A 26,339-nucleotide genomic window follows, 5' to 3' on the forward strand; every position below is an offset into this window, starting at 1 on the left:
TTTCGTCTTAATCTGACTTTGTGTGCGTGTGCTGATGCCTATGCCACTCCATGGCTGCGAATGGTGCTGGTGGTGGGTGTAGCAGAATTCACTGCAGATGGAAGGAGGGTGCAGTGTGGACCGACCGTGATGGAGGAGGAGCTGAGCAGCCTGCAGTGGCAAAGTTGAGTTACGAAATTCTCGGTCCCAGCCAAGCACAGCACATTACAGTGGTACCCACTGCAGCATGGATGAAGAAAACGTTAAACGGGGTAAAACGGATGATTTTACAGTCTTGTAGTGCAACGTAAGTCAGTAAAAGGCAGCTGTGCACATAGCTGTTACACATTTAGCATTTTGTAATATTATATATTTATAATTTTAGTGCCTTAAATGATGACCACTTATTGTAGCCCACATCTTTTTTCTCATATAGGAAGAGGTATAATGTAGTGTTTATTATTTTCTTGAGACTGAAAAGACAACAAAACACTTTTTCAATGGACAAAGTAAACAACGGTTCGCGTCTGCACACCACGACCAATTCCTGCCACCTAGAGGAAAAAAATCACAGAGAAAAAAGGGCCAATTTGCAAAACTAAAAAAAAAAACCCAGACATTCAACGTGGACAGGTGAGAAGAAAACAAAACATTGGAGATGAGCAATCCAGTTTAACTTAAACTGACCTATATTTTATTGGTCTGGTAAATAATGAATCTTAAACCACAAATACAAAGTTTGGGAAGACTGTGGCAGGGTGATTGACGGACGCGACAGCTCAGAATAATATTGGCTTCAACTGACTAAAAGTTGTTTAAAATAAAAAAAAATCACTATCAGATATATTGCCTCAGTACTCAGAACACTCCACTGTGTTAATGGACCATGATGTGTCTCAAAGATACTATCAGTGCAATGAACTATTTTCTGCGAAACTAAATACTGGAATATATGTATATAGGATTGTTTAATAGAATAATGCATTCGTAATCAGTAATTCAAGAATCATTTTTTGGACTTTACACCATTCTACATAGATTATTCTTGCCCTTCACACATCGGTCATAAACCGGTGAGTTCAAATTTAGTAACTCGAAAACATCTGTCTGCTTCACATTTTGTCAGGACCGGGAACTTGGAGCAACGTGGCAATGAGTACAACAGAGTGTTTATTATAACTTTAAAAAACAATGAATTCGATGTTTTAAAATTCAGGCCTGCACAAGAAGTCGTTCAGAATTAGCTATAGATGCAAAGATGTTTTTTTTTTCTAGTCGGCAGTAAACACAGACCACTTACTTCCTGACAGCCTGGGCTTGTTGATGGTGCGCAAGGGTGAGGGCGGAGGAGCTGGAGGGGGGGGGAGTGGAATTTCCTACGTGAACACGACAGGGGAGTTCTATTTCATACAATTACGACAACTTCTTTAAATGTTTGTTTTTATTTCCTAAATTGGAGATAATTTCGTCTAGTAAAATCATTTGAGTCTGGTGCCACGGAATAACCTTTTGCGATCGAAAACTGAAAGGAAGTCCAATTTGGGTGGATACCGTCGCACCCTATCTGTGTTTTGGAAGCCGCCATTAACAAGTTGCATTGTATTGAGGCGATCTGTGCTGCAGCTCCTTCTCGAAATGGAATTGGCTTCTAGAGTAGATCGAACTGTCTGTTTAACAAATTATGTCCGCTGAACCTCTTTGAAAAACAAAAACAAAAAAATACCTTAAGGACTTTTCCCCCTGTATCGCAACTTTTACCCATTTAAAAGAAGCAGAACAGTAAACAAGAAATAGAAAGCATCAACATATCATTGCACATTTGTACTTTATCATTATCGCTCGTTTCTTCAGAAGGATTGTAGATCCTACGTTTCCTCTTTTTGTTTTGTTTTAATAAGCCGAATGCAAGAAATGAACTCGTGAGCTAAGAAGAAAGTGAGCGAAGAGGTATATTGTGACACTTATCTTGTGCATCGGATCCGCTAACTTGACAACAACGCTATCAACAGACGACAAGTTGGTATCGAAGACATTTGTGAGTTGGATTTAAAAATAAATAATATATATATTATTTTTAAGTTATTTGCTTTTGATGATGCATGTGACTTGTGTATTTTTTGTCTTTACATTATTTTGCTTCCGTGGTCTTAAGGATAACTTTTGCTTGCCTCGTTCTTGCAGAACACCGCTAAGTTGGTTGTTCAACACACACCAGTACTACTGTCAGCTCTTTGCCTGTATAGTAGTGTATAACCCATTGTTTTGACAGCTGAGCGGGATCAAATGAACACCAATTAAGCTTGAGGCCGGCGCGCAACATGCAGACCAGTCCATACAACCTGTTTTGTCTGGTAAACTTTTTGAATGACGACGGCAGATAAAGCGAATGTGATCTGCGCCGTTCTAGCTACTGACTGTGCTTTGTGGATTCCAGTCGGAACATCTTGAGATCATTAAAGCGCCTTTCACTTGTGTCCGGGGACTGTTCGCAGCCCCTCTGAAAGTAAAGTATAGGTGAAGTTGAATCGCGCTTGTACTGCGAAAGTTGAATGGCAAGATTGTACCGGTGGCAGCGCCACGGCACTAAGCTAGATCTAGCGAGTGCACTGGAAAGAAGCGGTCACGGCTGCCGGTGACAACGTTGTCATGTGAATGGTGGATATTAAGTCATTCTGGTACTGCAGACTGATGTTTCTGTTGTTAAGAGTCAGACATAAGTCATTCAAAGGCGTAGCTGACGCCTTTTTAAAAACATGGCAAATGGATGTCGTCCACTTACACAGCCAGCTGCCAGGAAATTGATCACTATTAGTAATTTACATCTTTAGTTACAATGATGACGTATCAGCAAATGTGTCTACTCTAAAGCGACATCCATGTGTACCCATTTAGGCACTGGTGCATTTTACCGGAATAATCTGAGTAAAGTGCTTCGTTAAAGTATACAAGAGCAGTGCCTAACCGGGATTTAAACCCACAAACTTCGCTTTATAAATCCTGAGACCTAAATTGGATTCTGCACCGCCGCCACGGTCCAAATGGCATTCAATGTCTCATTAGTCTTAACACTTTTTTTCAGTCATGCCTTAACACTGCGTTTTCCCAAAATGCTGCAGTGTAAACTTGCTTATGTGAAGATGAATGCTATGCTGTAGACATGTCATTCGTTCAGGCCATTGAAATATGTAGTTGTAATGGTACTGTAGGATCAAATATACAGTAAATTGCAAGTACAAATGACATAGGTTTAATAATTTCAGCTGTAACTGTATGTGTGTGAAGTGCCTCCAGCATTCAGCCTATGTTCTTGGCTTAATGACTAGTGAAACAGTCTGCTGCAGTCATCCAGACTTTCTTTTGTTTTTGCTTTAATGTGGTATTGTGGTGCAAAATGTGTGTGTGACTAACGTCACACTAATAATTTCATCTCCTAAGACTCTGCATACACAGCAAACCAATGAAAATACTTTCAGGATTCTTGTTCCATGTAAAAATTCGAAATACTGTATTTGCCAGGGATCCTGTCTGCTTGAACTACTGCCTACTTTATTTGGTACATAACAGTTCCTCAAGTGGCATGGACATGTTAAAACTTTGTAGCTCATTGCATTTATCTTTGTAGATCTGCCTTTGAAGAACACTTACGTTTTTTGACAGTTTTACTTACAGCTGAGCATAGGCTCCGTTAAGTTAAATCAAAAGGATGATGATGCCTTTTCATAAAACCGTCTTTTTTTGAATTCCCAACCATCGCCTGTTAGCATTTCAGTTGTGCGAGGGAAAAGTGCCGTGTTAGAGCTTAAGAAGAGGGTGAATAAGAAACATTTCGCCAGAAAAGTTCAACCTTTCCCACTGAGGTTTGGAACTTGTTGAACCATCAAACAAAAAAGCAGTTTGCAGACTGCTGTGCTGCTTGCTCAGCCCTCCTCAGCCCATGATGCTGCACTGCCAGATCTGAGTGTTCGATCAGGATGAAATATCTCACCTCACCCACAGGACACAGCTGCAGGGGTTCCAAACCCTTTAAACAAAATGTAAGGATTGAACCAAGCAAGGGATATATGAATATATCAAATGATATGAAGGCCTTTTACAGTGTTAATTGCTGTAATGTGTCATTATTCCTTAATTGCAGTCTATGCTTAATAAGCTCCTTGCATTTGTTTCATCCAAGCTCTGACACCCAGGGCACAGAGAACAGAATTTTCTTACAACTTTGCCTGTCCTAAACTCTTTTTGCTATACTAATTTGGTTGGTCTCCGACGGCAGCTGATTTTATTTCTTCTGCTTAGAAATTTAATTTAATAATCCATTGCTTCATAAAGAAAAGGCTGTAAGAAATTATTCCCATGGGTCATTTGGCAGCTCTGTTTGATTTTTAATTGGCCATCTTCAAGGAATATTTTCTACCACTGTGATACTGGCTTTTATGAAATTTTTGCCTTGTTACAAATTTCTAGGAAAGCCTGTACTGTGCCTCTCAATGTTCTCTCGGCTTTGTATTTACAACACGGGAGAGGGAAGCTGAGTTTGTGCCTTAACTGTTTGGTTAAATATTTTTTTCTTCTGAAATATTATATGGTACTTAGAAATATCACTCTCTGAGACTGTGAATGTTTATTTTCTTTTTTTAGCTCATTGCTCCATCTTCACGGGGTGATTTAACATAGTCAAGTGCTGTCCCACTTGTTGATGTTTTAGATTTGTTTTATCCTTGTGGCACCTCTCTTCATGATTGGTTGTATCTGCTGTGCTTTCTCAGTACTCCTCATGAATGGTTTCTCTCATTTATGATGCCACAAGCAAATGAGAAGAGAAGACTTAGACAGGGATGGAGTCAAGCTCCAAATTCACAGTAATGGATGAAATAGTGGGCACACTCACCCAGTTTGTGCAACAAGTAATGACAATCGCTGGATCTGTTGACTTGTATTGATTTGATTGAGAATTTGTGGTTGAAGCCTGAGTCAAGTCACTAGCCCACTGTAACTGGGATTCTGCAAGTGGCAGTGTTCAGCCGATAGCAGTAGTCAGCTTACAGGCTAGAGTGTTGGACTGGCTCTCTCTATTTCTGGGGCCTCTGTGATTTCCTGGATACCTGCAGACCTGCAGTGCTGTACTGTAGGTGAGGGGTGTGCCTCTCTACCATTTGGCACTGATCCTCGTGTATGTATCTGCACAGCCTGATGAGTGGCTCAAAGGTGGGGAGGCTGAAGGATTGGGTCTGTATGTCCTCACTCTCCTCCATGTGTGGTTGCTGCAAGTGGTGCTTCTGGTCACAACTATGGTTGTGAGCCAAGGCAAGAGAGACTAAATTGGCAATTCCCAATTGGGCGAGTACATGGTAACAAAATAATTTGAGAACAGATTGTTAAAACCATTGGTTTCACTGCAATTTCAGTATGTTAGAGCAGCTGCTTTGGCATGCATGCCAGCTGCAAAGGAAGAAGAAGAGGTAATTCCATGTTGTTTTTGACTTTTTTAAAATACTTTTCAGCTTTGAATTATCCATTAAGATGTATTCAGCTGAATTCTAATAATATTGACTGTGGATACTACTTTGGATACAGTTTGTTCAGTCTTAAATCTTCTTGAGGGAACTTAATGGGTAGACCTCAGCAGCTGTCATGCACCTAATTATTATTTACATTTAATCTAATCTACTGCCTGAAAACACTTCTGTCTCTTCTGCGTTAATACCATTTTATACAGAACTTTGTCCTTTTTCCTTAGTGAGCACCTCAATAAAATATTCATTTTAGGATATCAGTCAATTCCCTTTCATTGTAGCTGGTGTTATGTAGTCCAAAACTGAAAGTGTCTTTTTAAGTGGCTGTCTGATGTGTTAAACTAGAATATACGTCTTTTATAACCTCAGTCACCATGTAATAACCCAGAACAGTGCATTGAGATCTTACAGAATACCTTAAAGTTGATGATCCAAGTAAGTGACTTGAATCAGTGCAAAAATCAGGATCAAACCTGTCTTTTTTACGAACTGGAAACTCGATGAATAGAAGTGGCCCAAGATACAATAGTATAATCGATCCTCACATTAAAAGTGATTTTTGTGCAGGTGGGGCTGATGGCAGTAGTGTTATCCATCATTGTTTGAGAGCTGCGATTTGGGGAGTCTCCCAACAGATTTACATTTCTCAAAAGAAGTCAACTTTCATTGTACACACTAGTGGACTCTAGCGGGTCAGTTTTCTTCCACTGGCTTGTACGTGTGCTCTGTAAACTTGCTTTCTTTTATTATTTAGATGCCATTCAATAAAATCTCTCTTTTTGCCCCTGCCTTTGGTTACCAATGCAATGATAAAAACAGTGCTGTAGACGTATCACTTTAAAGGATGGATTGATGTGCAGTTTTCCCTTTATATTCCAATATATTTGGAAATTTTGCAGCTGCTACTTTTGCACAGATGTCTCGGTAACAAACCCTTATTCATAGAACACGTGATGTGTCATGTCGTAGCAGAAGAAACCCACCCACAGAGGCACATTGCCAGTGCAAGGGGTTTACACAGCCACTGTGTGAGGTGGAGCAGTCGCTGTAAAGTATATGAATCATGTACTGTATATGAAACACAAAATTAGCCTTCGTAGTGAAATGCCAAATATTAATTTCCAACTTTTTACATACATTAAACACTGAAAGACTTGTTTTTGTTCTGAAACATCCACTGTGTCCGCCTCACCCCTCGTTTTGCGTTTTCAAATCCTTTTCATTGAGAAGCATCCGATCTACTAAATTGCACTTCATTAGCTTTCCAATCCAATTATTAGGCATTACCAAGAGATGCATTCTATTTTAGACAGTGGAAAGGACAAAACAATTATCCTGTTTTTAAGTGGAACAAGAAAAAATGTGAAAAAACCTATTCCTGCAGTGTTTTGGCTCCCTCACTTAGGGCTGGGATGACTCAGGGGTTGGGATAAGGACCCTTACATCTGCTTTATGTTTGGTCACTCTTCTGAGCACGAAGATGGTGAAACCGCGTTAGTTTTGTGGTGTACTTGAAATCTGTTACAAAAGATGTATCACATAGAAGATGAAATGTTAGTTTTCAGCGACTACCTGTGCAAACTTATAAGAAAAGTGTTTTCTTCTCGTCTTTATTGCTCAGGGGAGACATAAGCCTGGTGTTTTATGAAGATCAAATCAATCTAATTCACAGGAAATAACTTTAAATATGTAAAGATCAAGGTGATGTAAAGATCATGAGTGTGATTTTCCACTCACTATGGTTATTTATTTTCACAGGCTTAGGTGAAATGGGTGTGGAGTGTTCAAATTAGCATTTGCAATAAGGAGTTCTCAATGTAAATACCAAATATTTTATGTATGCATGTATTCCTGGTAATTTAGTCTGTGTCAACTGAAAGATGTAATTTATCAAGTAATCTTTTTTCATTGCTGGATTTTTTTATGTTTAAGTCTTTTTGTTGGACTTGTAATGGAGTAGTGGGCCTGGATCATTTTGTTTTAATGTTAATTACTACTTAGGAGTCTGAATGTTGCTCCTAGCTGAATTCTAATCATATTGGCGGTAAGTACTGCTTTGGATACAATTTGTTCAATATTAAATCTTCTTGAGTGAACCTAATGGATAGACCTCAGCACCTTGATGCACATAATTATTATTTACATTTAATTCACGAAGATGTATTTTTTCTTTTATATGTGTTGTTTTACACTGTATTTTGCTTTTCAAAAAATGCATAAATGATTTTGTGTTTTCTGTGCTTTAAATCAATTGCTCTGGATTCATATAATTAAAGGGGAAATGCAATGGTATTTTTTTATATTTCAGGGTTAGAAAGAATCAGCATTGATGAGTGCATTTCAAACCACAATAAAAGTAAAATGTACACAATAACTTGTAAATCCTCCAATTTGCACCACAAAATAGACATTTCCATGCATGCGCAGTGCCATATAGTGCGATTCAGAATGAGGCAAAAAGACCTCCCGTGACGTGTTGCTGCCATATTACATTGTAAACAAGCTGGCTTGTGAATACATCTCTTTTAATCCAGAAATATTGCTTTTGATTTCGAGACAGTTTTGCCGACAAATACTACTTACTTGTTAACTCTGCATGCAGATCACACTGGAACACCTGTGCAGTATATTAGTTATTACAGTGACTAGTGAGCAGGAAGGGCGGCATCACGTTTCAATTAATGGGAACTTGAATGCAAGTTTTGTGACAGCATGGCGACTTACAGTACATTCGCAAAGTTCACCATTTTGTGCTTAATTTGAAATCTGCGTTTTTTTCTATAGCGTCAATGAATTAATTTTGTTACCAAGATTTAATAACCTGTCTGAGAAATTGGGACTGCAGTTGCCCTTTAAGGGGAACCTAAGACAAATGCTATAGTGCAGGTGAGGATGTATTCTGTTACTGTATGTGTGGGCATACAGAATTACTTTATCTTGAGAATTAGGGTCACAACCTTTGTAAATGTGTACCCGTATCCTGTTTATAGTATTTCTGTAACCTATCCTTAAACAGTAATAGCAAATAGTTTCTTACTTGACAGGATTCCCAAATTTAATTAAATTTAATGCATTTCTTTTTTTAACCAAAAAGAACATTCTACAGGGTAATTTGTAAATGCAAACATGCTGCATGTCTATATGTCCATTGTTCCAGACTTTTCCTAAAATGACTAGGCTGTGTCCTAGAATCTGACTTCTAGAATAGATGGAACCAATCTAATTATATAACTATTTAGAAAAAGATACATTCTCCATAAAGTTCAATTAAGTTGGTTAAAATTTCTCAACAGAGTACTTTTTCTTATGGTATATTTAGTACATTTTCATAATATATTATGTTGTTTTCTCAAGATGGAGAAGAGCTTTAGGATTAGAGCAGTACTAACCTGCCAAAGAAAATGCAAAAGTTATGCAGCCAAGTTGAAATGCAATGTCAAAATATTTTTTAAATGTTAAAATTGGACTACGTGACTTGATTTTACCAAGCTTTATTACGTCCCATTGGCAGTGTGATTGGAATTATGCCCGTTGGACGAATTTATGAACAGCTGATAATATGACAAGATTGCTGCAGAGATTTGTTAAACCTTTCAAAATATTTCTACTTTTCACAACAAAAAAACAGCAGTACTGTTGTATATACAAACTACTTGTTGACGATTCACCAGATAATCAGGTTCATTTCAATACATTTCAATGGTTTTGAGGTTTAATCTTCTGATCTCTAAAGGAAATTGTGTATCACGTTGCTTGGAATCTAATCAAATTTTAATGCAAATCAATGAAGAGAGCTATTTGCATTCATTTAAGATTATTTTGACAAGAAATGGAGTAATTCCAAACTGCAATTTGTAAGACGTGTCTAAGTGATTTTCTTAAAATTAGAGGCAATAACTGTGGACTTTTCAAAGATGTCAAGGATTAAATTAATGCTGTATCAACCACAATATGTACAGTACTTAAGTAACACCATAATTCTTTTCTTGATGTCCTATATAAGTGCTCAAACTACAAACAATACAAGTAGCAGTGAAAAGCTTTTTACTTGAGGCTAGTTGGTATTTCCCTACGGGATTAATAAAGTATTATCTATCTATCTATTTCATTTTAATGTACTACTGATTGACTTTTTGGGGCAATCAGCAGACCATTATATTTGTCACTGACACTGATTCTTGTTGTTATCTGCTTTATTTTTGGTTCTTTTTAAAGAAGCTGTTTGATTTCCTGTTTTCCTTTTGTTTGCTGCTCGGAAAAGATTCTTGTCTTGTTAGTGATCCTCCAGTGCCCGAGCGTTTTAACAGGTTTTGACTGGCTGACCAATTGACGAAGGCAGGGAGTGGTTTAGGCGACATTTTCCTTGCAGTTACTAAGCAATTTGTCATTTGCTGCTTCTGTGGAAGACGTGAGACATGTCTCAGTGTTTGCTGTATTTTTGGGTGGAGTAGAATGTGGAAACTGCTCCACCACAACAATTTAAGCCAACCTTTGCCTGTGGGAGAGTTGGGGCGAATACCTTGTTAAAATGAATAAAGTGAGGAAAAGGAGTTAGTGTTGGAAGGAAATGAACTGCGCACAATTTTTTAAAAATATTTACCTCTCAAATTTTCTTTCAGTCTCTCCCTTCAGACAGTGTTTCAGAACCATGCTCAATGAATAAACTGATTTAGTTTATTGCTGAGAGACACTCAATCCTCATTTTAAGCTGAGTTTTGACCAGACCTGTTCATATCAAAATAATAGTATATTTGGAAACGGCCTGCTTTGAAATCTGGCCTGGAACAAAATAATCCTGATTTGCATTTCATCTGCGGGCTCACCAATACTGTCTGCTGGGAAGTTCTGCTTGAACTCTTTGGGGAAGGCATGTCAAGACGGATGCCCCCCCACCCTCCAAGCCTTCACCCTGCCTCTTCCTTGCTGCGGTGCCGAGAATATGATTTTCAGATTTGTCCACTGTAGTGTGACAACAGGCTGTTTATCCTGCTCCAGTTAATGTAGATGCCCAGAGCTCTGTTCGATTGATCTGTCGGTAGAGCTGTGTAGGAAATACTTACATAAGAGCAATACCTTTGCCAGCTTTTTCAAAGCTTCTGATTTTCCCTCAGAATACATTTACCATTTCATATGGGGTCTTCTGTAATAAGTAAAAAAATCAAGTAATGAAGGCCAATCCATAATGTTCCTGGAGCGTAGATTAGTAGTGTAAGATTTCAAATTTCCCAGCCTGCAAACATGTGGTGTTATGACCAAAATAGGACCAGGTCTTGATTTTAGCAGAGACATTGAAGTGGGCATGCCAATTTCAGCTGTTTCTGAGAGTATTTTCATTTTTTTGTGTACCTTAGAAAATGAAAGCACAAATTAAAAGTTACCCTTGATCATGTTATTTGTAGATTCAGTAGTGGTACTGAGAGACATAGGATCTCATTTGAAGCTTCCTTTTCCTTTTGTATGTATTAGTTAACATGTTATATATTTTTTAATCCTTTTCTGGTTTTAGAATCATACTGGCTAAGATGCCCTACCGTTTTCCGTTTATGTTTTTCAATAAGTATGTCCCGGTGCCGTTTCAATAGAGAGGTATTGTCCTGACCTGAACTAAAAATAGATGTTTTATTGAGTCACCTCGACTTAGACCAGCGGTTTAAGAAATGCCTTTTCTGAGATGGGTTCATTGTGTTCACTGCGACTGGAAAAATGGTAGTGAGAACAGTAAAAATGAAAAAAAATGACATCTTTCATTCACATGTCTCATTCTGTGTCCAGAGCCCATTGAATTATATTCAATTTGCTTTTCTTCATAATTTCAGGAGTAAGATGATATGGAACTGTGGATAAAATGACTGTAAAATCAAAGGCCTTAATGAATCTGAAAAAAATGAACCATTTGTCAGTAGTGCAGTCATCTGATCCAGTGGTGCATTGCCTGTGTTTACAGACAATTCTAGAATGTGTTTGTAAGACCTTTAAACACTAAACCTAAAGGAAAAGGCAGTGACAGACGTAGGCTGATAATAAGGCGTGCAACGCGTATTCAGTTGTTCTACACCACTGACACAAGTAAGTTCATTAAAATAATAACTGCTTTTGGTAAATCTTCTGATAGGCCTAATATTGCAGAGGACAAAGAATATCTGAACAGCAGAATAGTTTTGCCTTTGTGTAACATGAATGTCATATTGGATACTTGCCTCCTAATCGCTCATGCTGGCTTTTGTAGAAGTAAAATGGACCTGTTTTCCTCATTTTCTCACATTAGATTTCTAGAACCTTTTATTTTTAGACAGAAAATTATTCCATTCATTGTGAAGGCAGTGAACATTTCTACCTCTCTTGCACCTTTATGTAGTGGACATGCATGACTCTGAGGACACAAGTCGGGTTTTAATCCTTGTAAATTTTGAAAACGACACATCTGAAAGCACCAGTTTTTAAAAAACATTCTGATGTGAGAAGGTGTATAAAAACGTGTTACCATTAATATACGGCTCTCTTAAATTTTCTTTTCCAGAATAGTACTGTATTTATTTTCTGCCTTATAGCAATTGATTTCACCCTCTGGGACTTACAGCGACAGCCAGGAAGACGTGTGTGCTGACATATTCTTCAGTACCTCTCATTATTGGTATTTCTGTCCAAGTTAGACTAACCAAAAAGATTTTTGCCTTTAAATGTGAATGTCTACTTCTCTGTTTCAGGAGTAATTTTTCTTGAATACTTTCAATTCAAGCTTTATTGTCCCTTTGGGGAAATTTGTTTTATCGCACACTCCCAACATTACAACCCAATGACAGAATTTTGCCAACCAAGAAGTCAATGCAACAGTGTTACAGCAAGGTAAGGGAGAGGATAGTTACGATACATTGTTTGAAACAGATATTGCAGTGGGGATGAAAGAGTTCCTGTGCCTATTAGTATTACACCTGGTGACACAGAGGAGTCTCCCAAGGTGAAGTGTGAACTCACAGTGGAGGGGTTGAGAGACACAATCCATAATCACACCTCTTAATAAAAGCATGAAAAATAATTTAACATGTTGTGGTGGTTTTTTCCAAGCCATGTGGTGTCTTCCGCTACTTCATTTCTTAATTGCAAAGAGTCTGATATAAGATAAATATTAAAATATCAATGCTATTTATACAGTTGGATGTGTAAGGTTTTTCAAGAAAATGTAACGGCCTGCCTCAAAGAAACACTAGAGCTGTGTTGGTATCCCAGCATTATAGTTTCTATCATTCAGAGTTGAATAACACTGTAATTTTGAAATTGTAAAATTGATTGTAAAAGTGTGTTGTGTTTTGGCCTAAATAAACTTTTACTTTAAGAACATCATATATCATATCAAATAACTAATTGTACTTCTTATTCATTTTCATTAATTACATGTATCATACGAATTTTAGAAAAGAAATGTAAAAATGTACATTTTCTGAAAATATGAGTCAAATGGTTCACTTTGGAATAGCAAGGCTCCCCACACATACATTTATCTGATAATGCTTTAACGTGACCTTAGACGTTGCATTTTTTTAACCTAAATTCATATTTTAAGAACTGTGTGTTATACAACAGGCATTCTCAGGAAATATTTTAAAATGTTGGCTCATAACATAAGAGAGTGTGATCTTAGGTTCAATTTCTATACCATACAGTAGGTAGTCTTAAAAATAGGATCAAAGCCAGTTTTCGGTGTTTACTCTTTTGGTAGTCCTCAGGATCATGTCAAAGATTTCATCAGTTATATGAGAAGATATTCTCATATGAGTGTGAGGAATTTTAGTGAGGCTGCAAATTATTATTGTACAGTACAAGCGAAAAACTCTGTTCTCGGAGGTAGATACAAAAGTCATTCCTCTCCTCTTTATATTCTTTATATTTATATTCATATTGGTGAAGTTACTTGTGCTGTACTGATTAGAAGACCAAATAAGAATCTTAATCAGATAAGAAAATGTTTCTGAGATTAATTTCTCGTTCTACATTTTAGAGTTTAATGAAAAGAAGGCAAAATTTGTGATTCGTAGTTCTGTGCGTTCCTCACAATCCCTTGATGATTTGTCTTCTTTTTATGGCTCTAGTGTTTGCTGAGCAACATGTTGTCATCAACTGAGATCACAGCAACCCAAAGCCTATCCCTTTAGCTCAATATGGGATTAATCCCCAAATGCAGTCCATTTAGGGGCATGTACATACAGGCACACAGGGACAATGTAGGGACCCAATTAACCTATCTGGCAGGTCTTTGTAAAAGTGTGAGGATGCCAGAGGCATGTGGAGAATTCCCAAGTGAACACGGGGATAACATTCAAACTTCACACAGAAGGCACTTCAGACAGGACCCAAGAACTGCTGAAGCAGCTGTGCTAATCATTGTGGCAACATGGTGCGTGATATTTGTAGATTGATCATGTCTTGTGCCATTTTCATTTTTCCAAATTTGCCGTGCCTCTGCTGTTTTCATTAAGGACCTGGAAAGCAAACTAATAGCTAGTTAGGTACAGTAGTTATCCACCCCCAAAAATACAGGCCATCACTTAGCTATAACACCCCTTGGACTGATTTTCTTAGTTACAGGCTCTGAATGGAAAGCTTCCAATGATAGCTTTTTAAAATTAATTAGCTGTAGAATTAGTGTTGCTTCACCATCCAGGTGGTCTACACTAATTAAAAACAACATAAGGGTTGTCAAATCAGTGTGCAGTTGTGTAAATGTGAATAATTTCTCCTTAGTTGCTCTTGGATGATCTGACTATATCCAAGATAAGTAAGACACGCATTAAGAGTCCTGGCTTTTTTATGATATTTAACAAGTAGTTATAGCAAAGTACATGTTTAAGTTTAAAGTACATTTAAGAGACATTTAAGTCTCTAGTTGAGAACAAAAGTATTGAAGTGTTATTATAAATTTCTAGAAACTTTAATGCATTTTAGCACAACTTAGCATATACACACGGTACTGCTGAATACATTCTTAAAGTTTCCATTGTAGCACTTTTGAATTGTTACCTATGACATGATTTCCTGCTGGAAATACAATGACCGATTTCTCCTGAAATATTTCTTCTGCAAGAAAAAATATTTTCAAAAATGGTCAACACAATGTTACTGGAACACTAACTTTTCTGAGTCACTGCAATACTTGTATATTAATGTGTAGCGCAGCTGCCTGCATCTGTTACAGAGAATTTCAAAGGCATGTAGTTCTAGGTTCTGCTGTTTAGTTCTTGTGGGTTGTTCTGTATTTCTGATATTTCATCAATTTCCCTTTCGGGATCAATAAAGTCTTATCTATCTATCTTTATGCAAGACGGCTGGTGTTAAAATAAAGACCGATGGTCCAGAGCCATTTTAGATAATAAAAATACTGTTAATTCTGTCCGTCCATCCATTTTCTAGCCACTTTTATCTAATACAGGATTGCAGGGGAGCTGATGCCTATCCAAGCAAGGCGCGGGCACAAGGCAGGATACACCCTAGACGGACACCAGTCCATTGCAGGGCACACACAGACACAAATGAGGACAAGCACGTGCTCACACCATGGCCAGTTTTCCCACAAGCCAGTTAACCTTCTGGTATTTTTTTGGGAGGAAACCAGAGTGCCTGGAGGACACCCATGCAAACTAGGGGTACAAATACAATCTCCAGATAGCACCCCAGGTCTTGAATTGAACCCAGGGCCCCAACTCTGTGAGTCATCAATGCTAAACACTGTGCCGCTGTGCTGTCGCTGTTATTTTTGGTTGGAAACTTATTTCAGAATTGTCCTTTGTAGAGAATGGCAAAGATATCCGTTTACCTACTTGATAAGGCATAACATTACTTCTGGGCAAAGTGGCTGATTAAAGCATTTGGCACAAGAATGAACCCTGAATTAAATTCAGAGTTTCACGCATACCCTTCTTCAGGTGTGTTTGACGTAACTGGACCTCTGCAAAACAAAAAGAAACTTTATATTGGTGGGACTGACGTTGGCATAAGACCCTCTTGACAGTTGTCTTCATGGCCTGAATTGAGAGCTGTTTCGACAACAGAAACAGCGTGATAAGTGTGCCGTAGAGTCAATGAATGTAGACCTCTGTGTTTTCTAAATTCAGAAGAAAAGGTTATTTTTTTTAAAAGCACCCCTATCCATTAGCCATAAATTAAACAATTATTGCAGAGGGGTCCTGGACCAGGTCAAGGGTTGAGAACCACCAGTATAGGCTGCTCTTCATGGTATTTTTGGGATGTGGTGGTACAGGTACAGTACATAATGTGTAATGCCATAAATGTCATTGATCTGAATAGTTCTTAAAACATGACCTGCCGGCACCTCAAAAGTTAAGACCTGAGAATGGCACTGCTGATATACAATATAAATACATTTTTAAGTAAAGAAATGGCTGTTCAATAGATGCATGCAGCTTGTTCTTGCCACAGATAATGCAGTTACTCTTGTTGCTTTGGCTGTGCTGCTAGGCTCCATCTGTCCAGAAAATCAATCAGTCCATTATTTCCCTGACAGGAATTTGCTTTCTGCGTTTACTAGGCAAGCTGAGATCACAAACGAGAGAGGACTCGCGTTAACAGCAGTTTCCCATGAGCCATAGCACATTAAGCCAGTACTTTTACACTGTGGTAAACTGCAAGTATGGTAATGAATTAGCTGGGGTAGTTTGAAGCCGTCACATGGGAAAGCTGCTTTATGAAGTGTTCGTGACATAGGATATGCTTTTTGCTATGAATGAGTTCGTGTTGGTATAAAATGCTGACCTGAAGCTAATAGAGTATATAGTACATTCTCTGTAAGATTTATGGAGTGGCACTTACACTCCTAACTGCTAAATTCAGTGCTTGTATTTCATAATGAAATTAAGATTTGTCTGCCAATTCTGGCACTAGAAAGCTGTTCCCGTAGCATTTTGAATCCTTGTTTGCTAATGTAGACCAATTGAACTGACAGCTTGATGGGTTCAGCGTTCTCTCTCCAGATTGCCTTGTCCTATTTCTGGTACTTCCCAGTCGAATTTGAGTTACTGGGGACTAAGTAAATACTTGCTTTTGCTACAAATAAGCGTTGCTCCTGCATTGCTTTTATTGATGTGGATATTTACATTTCTGGTATTGATATAAATCTGTCTGCAAGCATCCCTGTGGGTAAAACTTAATTCCAACATTGTGATATGTATGTTTGGAAATTATAAGAAACTGATTACAGTTGAGATATACAGAGTACATTTATAACATTTTATATTTAGACTTAAGGTTGGTGTAAGAAAACCACTTCCTTGTTTGCTAATCAACTGATTTCATCCAGTTGTTTCTAGGAACAATTTACTTAAACAGTATGACTGTATAGCTTGCTTCTACAACCCTTGATTTGAAAAACAAAATACTGTATCTTGTGCAGAGGACTCTTCTGGCTCTGAATACAGCATGCCAAGGAGAGACAGCCAGAGCATGTCTTCTAAACAGTAATTTTAAGCAAAAATCCGAATTATCATCTGGCATTTGTAATTTGCATGAAAGAGTAATTGATATCTGAAATCCATAGTGATTTTTTATTTGGCTTATTTAAATGGCATCTGTTCTTCAACAATATTGATGCAGATGAGGAGAAATCAGTATCTAAGTAAAATTTTGACCTTTTACATGAATTCATGGAAGACAGAATGAGTGTTGTAAATGGTATATTGCATAAAACTGCAAATACTTTCATTGAATAAGAATACAGTTGGATGCAAGGTTTTGTTCAGTATGCTTTACTGCTTCACTGACAAGTTGATATAACACTTTTTATGCAAAAAGCTATGGACGAAAATGTGAATTGCAGATTAGATGTGAACAATTTCATTTGGGAGCAGATGTACAGTAATGTATCAGAATAACTAATGTAATGCTGAACACTGAGAGCAGGAGCAAAATAGTTTTGAAATTGTGTCAGTTAGCCATGTTTGTTTAATTACAGAAGGAGTTAGTAAGCTGCTAGTTTGTATGAATTAAAGTGAATGTAAACTTTTCCTTTAACTCCCCTTATTGAGCAGCTCCTACATTTAGTCATTAATATCCACTGCTTAATTTATATATTATGATGTAATTTTACAACTTCCAATGGTAACTCATAGATAGATACTTTATTGATCCCGTGAGGGAAATTGTAGTGCAGCAGCAGCGTAGCACAGTCAACACAGCACAGTGTAACGAAATAATACAACAATACAATACGTACAGTACAGTCATTACAGTCATTGGGAAGTGGACTTGCTCACAGTACAGAATATACAAAAAACAGAACAGTACACAAAAAGTTGTATAGCACATTATAAATATTAAAATATATTGCACAAGTTCCTAGCATATATTGCACAAAAAACAGTTGTAAACAGGAAAAAACAGACGTAAGCAGAGAGTTTAAAGTTTAGTCCAAAAACAGATCAATGTCGATGTTGCCCCTGCCCAGACACATAGTGGATGAGTTGTACAGTCTTATGACAGAAGGCAAGAATGACCTTCTGTAGCGCTCCCTGTCACACCATGGTTGGATCAGCCCATTGCTGAACGTGCTCTTCATTCTCACAAGCATGTCATAGAGGGGATGGGAGACGTTGTCCATGATGGCCATTCATTTGGACACCATTCTTCTCTCAGCCACTGCCTGCAGGGGGTCCAGGTCAGACCCAATGACAAAGCTTGCTCTTTTGATGAGCTTGATCAGCCTGTTAGCATCCCCTGCTCTAATCCCATAGCCCCAGCATACCACTGCATAGAAAATGGCGCTCGGCACAACTGACTGATAGAATATATGTACAGTAGCATTTTACCACACTCATTGAAGGACCTGAGCCTCCTCAAGAAGTAAGTTCTTAGACCATTCCAGTCTATCATCGATGTGCATCCCAGGTACTTGTACGAGTCCACTATCTCCACACCACTCCCGTGGATGTAGACAGGAGTAGGTTGGACTCTCTTCCACCTGAAATCACAGTTAAGAGAATAATTGGATCAAATTGATACCTTGCTAGAAAGTAATGGACCTTATTTATTTTTCTAACTGCTTCATCAAATTTAGGGCTCCTGGAAAGCCAGAGCCTATCCTGGAAAGCAACAGGCACAAGGCAGGATACATCATGGACAGGATGCCAGTCCATCACAGGGCACACACAGACACAAACACTCACAGTGGGCCAGTTTTCCTAGAAACCAGTTAGCCTACTAATATGTATTTGTACTGTGGGAGAAAACTGGAGCACCTGGCATTAACACACACACAGAGAAAACATGCAAACTCTACACAGATGGCACCTAAGGAATCGAACCCAGGGACCCAGTGCTGCAAAGTAGCAATATTCACCAGTGCACCACTGTGCTGCCCCTGTTACTTTTATATCAATCGTAAAATAATTTCCTTAGATGTGATGTGAATAAGAACTGTTTTTCAGAGACATTCAGTAATTCAGCTAAATCTATCCCTGATCCCATATTCATACAGGTTTAACTTTATTTTAGGTTGTTTACTTGTTCTATTTTATTTGTACTGTTTACCCCTCTGATGTATTTCATTTTTCCCAAAAAGTAAATTGGTAGCTCCTTCATGAGAAGAAATGTGCTTGAAACTCCTCAGAGCCTTTTAGTAATTTGTGTTTAGCTCATATTACTTTCCCACCTAACTGTATTTTTGCTATTATCTATGTTGCTCGCTGTCTTTATGGCCTTTTGCTTCTTGGCAGTACACTTATCTGTGCACAAACTTTCCTCGGTGTCTGTGCTACCCTGGAGTAGCGCAGCCTGTTTTAAGCAGTGTCATGAGAAGAAGCAGTGTAATCTTAAATAATTGATTTGCTCTTGACCGTGTCCCTAGGGTACACAGCAGGTACAGCAGCAGATTTACAGAACGCTGTCTCTGCTGACAAGGCGGTAACAGCCCAGAGCTTAATACCAGAAACCAGGGAATCCCAGCTCAGCTACATTGACAGAGAACAGCGCCCTGCCCCTGGTGATACAATTATTGTAATGCTGTCTTAGCTGCAGAGAGAGAGGGAAGACCGGCAAAGTGAAAATCTGAGCCGTTAGGAAGAAAGTGTGGGATCATGTAATATAGAAACCCTTGAGAACAAGAGGAAATGTATACAATGTACTGTATGACCTCTGTCATCCGAATCTTGGCCTCATTAGTGCTGAATGCAATAGAATGAAGTTACAGACCAAGATCATTTCAGTTTCCGAGGAGAAAATGCATTAATCATCTTCTTGTGGTAAGCGGTTCCTCATTGAAGTAAAGCCAGGAAGCTACTGAATGCATCAAACTCTTAACTGTCTTTCAGAGTTTTACTTCCCATTTAGAGTGTAGACTTTGCCTCTGACCTTCCTTTCAAAGAAAAAAAGCTTTTTTTAAGCCCGAAAATAAATACTGAGGCTTTGTTTACGGTTAGGGATTTTGCATTTCATCTTGGATTTCTCTGTGCAAAAGATGACGGTTAAAGCAGATTGTGTAGAGCCCATGATATTTGAGCATTGGTAGTGAACATGCTGCTATTAACATTTGGTCTTGCATTCGTGTTTGAAATAACATGTTACAAAAACTAAGCAGAAAAGTACTGGTACGTGCTATGCAGTGTCTTGACAGGTGTATGTTTATTAATCACAAGTGAGACATTGAACTTATTTGTTTTCTTGCAAATTACAAAGGAATAAAGAAAATGTTATCTGTGCAGAATGTGATCTTATATCTGGCTTTCTAAAATAAATTAAATGTAATTGCCCATTAAAGAATAAATATCTGGAGCCACATACTGTATGCTACCTTATACTGCATTTCTGGAAAATATGATCCTTTCTTTTTATAAACCTTGGTTAGAACCTCAGGAATGGTGTGGGGGCACAGAAGAGGGAAATGTCTATCACAAGATGGAAAATAATTCTTCCAGAGGAATGCATTAATTGACTGGCTCTTTCATAGGCCTACCAGCAGAACTTCAAACCATCTTTTACAACTCTCTTTAGACTAAGCACAGTGAAAGCTTTCAGAATGCAGGTATCCTTAGTCAGTTCCTCACAGTAAAAGCAGCTGACTTTTTTATGTTCTAGGTCAGGGTTAACCCCACATTTGAATTGAGTTGAATTCCTTACCCCATATTAGCCTTGTTCTTAACTTTTAGAATATTTATAAGGGTCTGCCATCATCCTTTACAGTTAATATACAGTACATTTTCCTTGCTCATAGTTTATTAGTAAGAAGGCTTTCTGTAATCATTTATTTAAATAATCCGAATCTGATTATTACACATTAAGTATATTGTTTGACTGTGACCATGGCATAATTTGCTGGCATGTGATTGCTTTTGAAGTGGATCTGCATTCATATCCTGCACTTTGCCATTGTGTGGTGTTAAATTACAAACTTTACTGAAGATCTTTTTAAGAGACATCTGCAATCAAATTCTTGTTATCATGTCCAACTTGCAATAGCAGCACATACTGGAAATTGTATTGTGTAGGTGTGTGCCCTTTATAGAAATGTCTTTGTTGTTGTTGCATTTGTTCTGAGCTTTTATAATGCCTCACTTTACTAAAGTTATCAAAACAGCATTTTTGTATTGCTAATCTTTGTCGTTTTAGCCAAAAGCAACCTCATGGTTGTCTTTATGCTAATGAGTTTGTTTTATGATGATCTGTATCAACACCAGTGTTTTTACTTATTACTCATTTATTTGACTGGTATTCTTATGCAAGGCAGCTTACGCCATAACCCTCTTGTACTGCTAGGTATTTTACTAAAGCAATTGGGGTAAAAGAACCTTGTTTTATGGGTACAATAGCAGTATCTCACCTGGGGTTAAAGCCCACATCTTTCCAGTACACGCCACTCCTCCACACTGCTGCCTACTGCCTCTACTTTACGGATGGTGATAAGCTGGAAAAAAAATAAGTGCAGGAATTCATTCAGAGGTATACTGATAATCTTTTGGTTAAGTACAAGAATGCTTCTTTGGGTGTCGCTTTATTTAAAAGTAAAATTATGCTTAGATAGTGGATAAGTTCAGGGGTTGTACTAAAGGTTTCTTAATATAGGGAACATAAATCCAGTACCACTGTAGCAATTGTGTTCTGATCATACGTTTCTTGAAAGGTTATTTCATACTTAGTAAAGCACTGTCACACCCATGTGTATTTTGACTGTAAAGCCAACATTTAAAGGGATTTTCTGTTTTGGTCTATCTAAGTGGATTCTCTGCTTAAGTCGTATCTAATGTCCTACGGTGACCCGTTCTAGTTTTTAAATTACACACACATCAACAGGTGGCTTTGAGAGTTCGATGATTTGGACAATAGAGATCGTACTTGTGGGCAGGAAAAATAAACCTCTTTATCCAGTGCAGGGTAACGGGGTGCCAGAGTCCAGCCCATCAAGCAGCCGGCACGAGGCAGGAGACACCCAGTACTGGACGCTAGTTCATTGCAGGGCACACGCAGACACAAACACACGCACACTCACACTCGCAACAGGACAGGTCTTTGGACTGCGGGGGGAAACCCACATGGACATGGGAAGAACACACAAACTCCACGCAGACAGGAATTGAAATCAGGACCTCAGCATTGCGAGGCAGCGATGCTAACCTCTACACTACTGTGCTGCCCTGTTATTTAAATCATGAATTATTTTTTTCAAAATTGAATACCTTTTTTTTTTTGCAGTTATTAGAACAAAATCCAAAACTGCACTAGTGAATTTTGTGCATGAGCTACTGTGTTGACTATGCAGCATGTCTGGGTTCCCAAAGACTGAATCCTGTTAATGTAGGCTCTCACAGTCAGGATAATTGTTTTACATGCATTCTTCTACCTATAATAATTAAGGTGTTTGCTAAAGACTATCACTTCTGTTTTGGAAGGGTTTATCTATCATCATAAGTTGTCACAGCTTGTATATTTCAGAAGAGACTGGCCTTGTTTTGTTTGAAGTATCTACATTGTGCTATCTACATTTAAATTGAGGGTGCTTTAATAAATTCCACTGTTTCAACAGGAGGAACATCTTTTCAGAAGTTTCCAGTCTCATTCAGTCTTAATGTATACTGAGAGGCCTTGTATCAGAGCAGTGGGCAAAAATTGGAACCACTAGTATTTGTTGTGCCTCTTGTTCTATATAATTTGGACCTGCTTCATGACAAAGTACAGTAGTTTAATGCGGTTTTGATCTCTCTTGCATACCGCATGCATGATGTGCACTGTTGTTCTATAGCACGCAGTGACCTTTTTGTACTTGAAGTTACTGTACACTACACTTGCAGTGGGGTGATATGATACTCTTAAGTAATGTAGCTACCTGAGTCAAAGTACTCTGGCTGCTTGCAGACATCAATGCAAGGATTGTTTTTTTGCGAATGGACAGAATCGAGAAACATACAGATGAGTCAGGAATACAAGAGGCCTGTCTACATGGACAGAGGCAAATTGTTTACTGGATTGTGCATTCAGATAGAAAAAAAAACATATGAGACAATTTGTTTTTGTAATTAATGAGTTTTCATGCTATATATTGTTCATCAGCATAGTGATTTTTTTTTCACTGAGTTTGCTCTTTGATGGCAAGTCTTGTATTCATTTCTCTCTTATTTTCTACTACATCACTCTAGATCAGTTGAAGCCTGTATGATCTTGCTGGGGCGTACTAGATCTCAGCTCAGACATTTTGTTTTCTGTCCCATTCTTTCTTCCTGTCATGCACAGGTTAGGACATTAGCAAGGGGCCAATGTGGGGTAGTCGGATTTGCTAGGAGTAAGCACATAGAATTTGTTCAGTAGGTATTAATCACTATTTCTTTCTTCACTACATTTATTTGGGAGTAGTTTAAAATGAAACAACATATTGCTTCTCTCCCATTGGCACCCCCCACCACTCTTTACACCTGCGTGGCAATTTGCTTTGCTCTGCCCCTGCAGAGGTTCAATCACGGTCGCCTGTGGGCTTATATCATTCACAGCACTTGTCGCTGGACAGTGGCAAACTCCAGTCCACCAGAGCAGAATTCAGCACAAACTATGTTTCATGACACTTCTGTACTAGGCACTCATCCTCAGTGCCACTGAATCCTGTAGCACCTGCAAGCAAAACAAATCTGTTTCTATGGCCAGCAGATTTGGTAGGTTCTTACTGATGTTTGTCGCGATTAAGGTGCACTCCAGTGCAAACTCCCTACATCATCTGAGGACCCTGCGGCCTCCAGTCATCGTCTTATTCCTGCTGGAAGCTCTGCAATATCTGAAACCAGGCTGTCTGGTACTTTTAAACTGAGCTGAAAGCCTGACAGCTTGTCTGTAGGTGGGGCTGGGCAGTGCAAAGCGGCAGTAATGTGACAAACTGCCCAAGTGTTAGGATGGTACGATGTATCAATTAGTCTGGAGCAGAGGCGTAGCTGGACTTTTTTTTTTCCTCCCCTGGTGTTGGAGGCTTGTTCTCGGTTGTCCCTCAGCTCAGCCGTGTTTAAATTGAGCGAAGAGAAAATAAATCAGTTGTTTCCGACAACATTGTTTCAGCTGGACCACTCTTTATTGTTTACATACAATTAATGGAAACGTTATATTTTTGGTTTCCAAGAGCGGTTTGAGGAAATGGTGGTTGTAAAATAATTTCCATTCAGTCACAGTATTCGAGCGCAGTTTCCTAAACAGAAATTTCGGAACGCTTTCACCATCTGTTTGTCGTTTGTATTGCTGGCTTCATGGAAACTCTTAGCAGGGGTTACTGCTTGGAAAAGGGAGTTGATTGTTGTAGAAGAAACTGTTTTCTGGGCCAGTATTTGGGAAAATGTAATTTCTGCCTCTAAACATCCAATCATCAAGTACAGTATTCCCCTTACATTTTCTTCATATAGTGTGTGAGTGTGACCCCTTGACAGAATCATGAGTCTATGAAGTTAGTTGCTAATTCCCTGAGAACTCTCTGTTCAGGGCACAGGGGTGATTTATTTTATTTCCAGTGCTCTACTGCTTGGGTCTGTGGACCTCCTTGTTAAAGCTTTAATTAGCTGTTGCCTTAACACCAATTGGGGAGAAGGAACATGGTTGTCTTTTTTTAAAATTTTGTTCTATTCATAAGTTAAAATAAATTGAAAAGACCTTGTTCGAAAACAGAAAAATGCCTTCCCTGCAAAAACTATTTTCGGGCTCTCTTCCTAAGATTTCCGAGCCTGTACGTACAGTAATACTTGTTCCATTGACAAAAACCTGCTGTGATGTTGCAAGAGCTCTGTTTAATTAAATAGAAGTAAAATATTGGGCATGTTGAAACAGAATTTTGGGTTGGCGCACATCTTGGTGTTGCTTTTCAACAGTGTTTAAACCGCAACAGCCAACTTAGTGGGCACCCTTGGGAAGAACAGGCCTTCTTCCTTTGCGTCTCTAGTGGGGAGCTCCCTTCTGTCCACTCCTCCAGACGGCAGTAAAAGCTTCCTCTCGAGTTGAGGAGGTGTGTCCGCCAAAACAGACAGCTAAACGAGTGAAACTGCCAAGGGTTTCTGAGTTCACTTACTATAAAAAGGCATGAATAACGGGAAGAATGATCTCTCCAGTACATGAGCTTGTATATCGGTGTAGAGTTCAAATTGTCAGATGCAAAGTAGTATAGACAGTAATGACAGCCGAATTATTTGCTTTCATGCAGCACTTTTTATCACAAAGGATCCCACAGCTCTTCACATACAGAAGCCACGTCATCCAATACTAATGCGCAGCACCAACTGGCTGGCATGTGACATCCATGCAGTGCTGGCAGCCCTACTACACAGCAGATTTAAGTATACACATCATTTAAGTAGCTAGTTTCCCTACTTTCTTGCTCCTAATCTATGATGAATCAACAGGCTTTTCTGTATGCTTTATTATTTATGGGAATTATTCCAAAGACATTTTTAGTGAGCATTAAAAACAATGTAAAGGTATATACTGTAGTTAAAAGCATAGAGTTTAAATCACATGGTGTTAAGTTAAAATTGTTCAGTGCACTACGGGACATCTCAATCAGAATAATGTGTCTAGTATTGGTCACTGCAATACTAAAATGTTATTGCAGCTTTGGAATTAATCCAGAGAAGAGCAAACAAATACATTCCTGGACTCAAAGGAATGTCCTACACTGACAAGCTAAAGGAGATCATTTGTTTTTGTCTCTAACAAAATGTGAGGGGATCCGATTCAGGTCAGAATCCCAAAAGGTATTGAAACAATCAACCCGTTGGACTTTTTCGGCATCAGCAGTGGAATTGGAATTAGAGGACACAAGCAGAAACTAAGAGGAAGGGCATTTCAAACGGAGAACATGAGGCACTTCTTTGTATAAAGGGCTGCGGGGGTCTGTAATGACCTGCCTATCCATGTTGGTAAATCCAATATCCTGGCTTCTTTCAAGAAATTGCTGGATGAGATCTTGTGGTAAATTGTCACAAATCAAACAAGCTAGATGGCTGAAACGGCCTACTCTCAATTTTCAGAATTTCTTACTCCTTTAGTAGGGAATGTAGAAGAGAAAATGAGGCTGAAGTGGTATCATTGTGTACGGTTTTGGAGGTTCAACACGGCAGGCTTACATTTGAGGGATTATCGAGGGTGTACCATGAGTATAAGCCATTTTATCTCACTCCAAATGTATTTTGTGGTTATTTTCACAGAAGCTGATGTTTAAGGAAAAACAGACTGTTCAGTTTCCTGTGGGGGCCATGGGAAAACCCTCCAGTCACAGTGAAGGATGCTGTTTATAAATATAGTGGAAAATTTTCCTACTGAACCAGAGTACCGTGAAATTTATTTAAATACATCTGCTGTTTTGATTTTCAACAAAATTCGTTTTTATTACACCAATCGACT

At 38.5% G+C, this 26,339-nt stretch overlaps 1 protein-coding gene across 1 annotated transcript in view; it reads left to right on the plus strand.

Annotated features, from left to right (window-relative positions):
• The first annotated feature begins 1,410 nt into the window (after window positions 1–1,410).
• The window catches only part of LOC148675146 (hippocalcin-like protein 1), a 63,674-nt gene continuing 38,745 nt past the window's right edge, over window positions 1,411–26,339 (plus strand). Inside the window, exon 1 of the mRNA XM_088626182.1 lies at window positions 1,411–2,014. The gene's annotated coding sequence lies outside the window, so the exon portion shown is untranslated. The remainder of the gene's footprint in view (window positions 2,015–26,339) is intronic.

This window comes from Lepisosteus platostomus, chromosome 3 (assembly GCF_059453375.1).
Source record: "Lepisosteus platostomus isolate fLepPlt1 chromosome 3, fLepPlt1.hap1, whole genome shotgun sequence".
Lineage (NCBI taxonomy): Eukaryota > Metazoa > Chordata > Actinopteri > Semionotiformes > Lepisosteidae > Lepisosteus > Lepisosteus platostomus.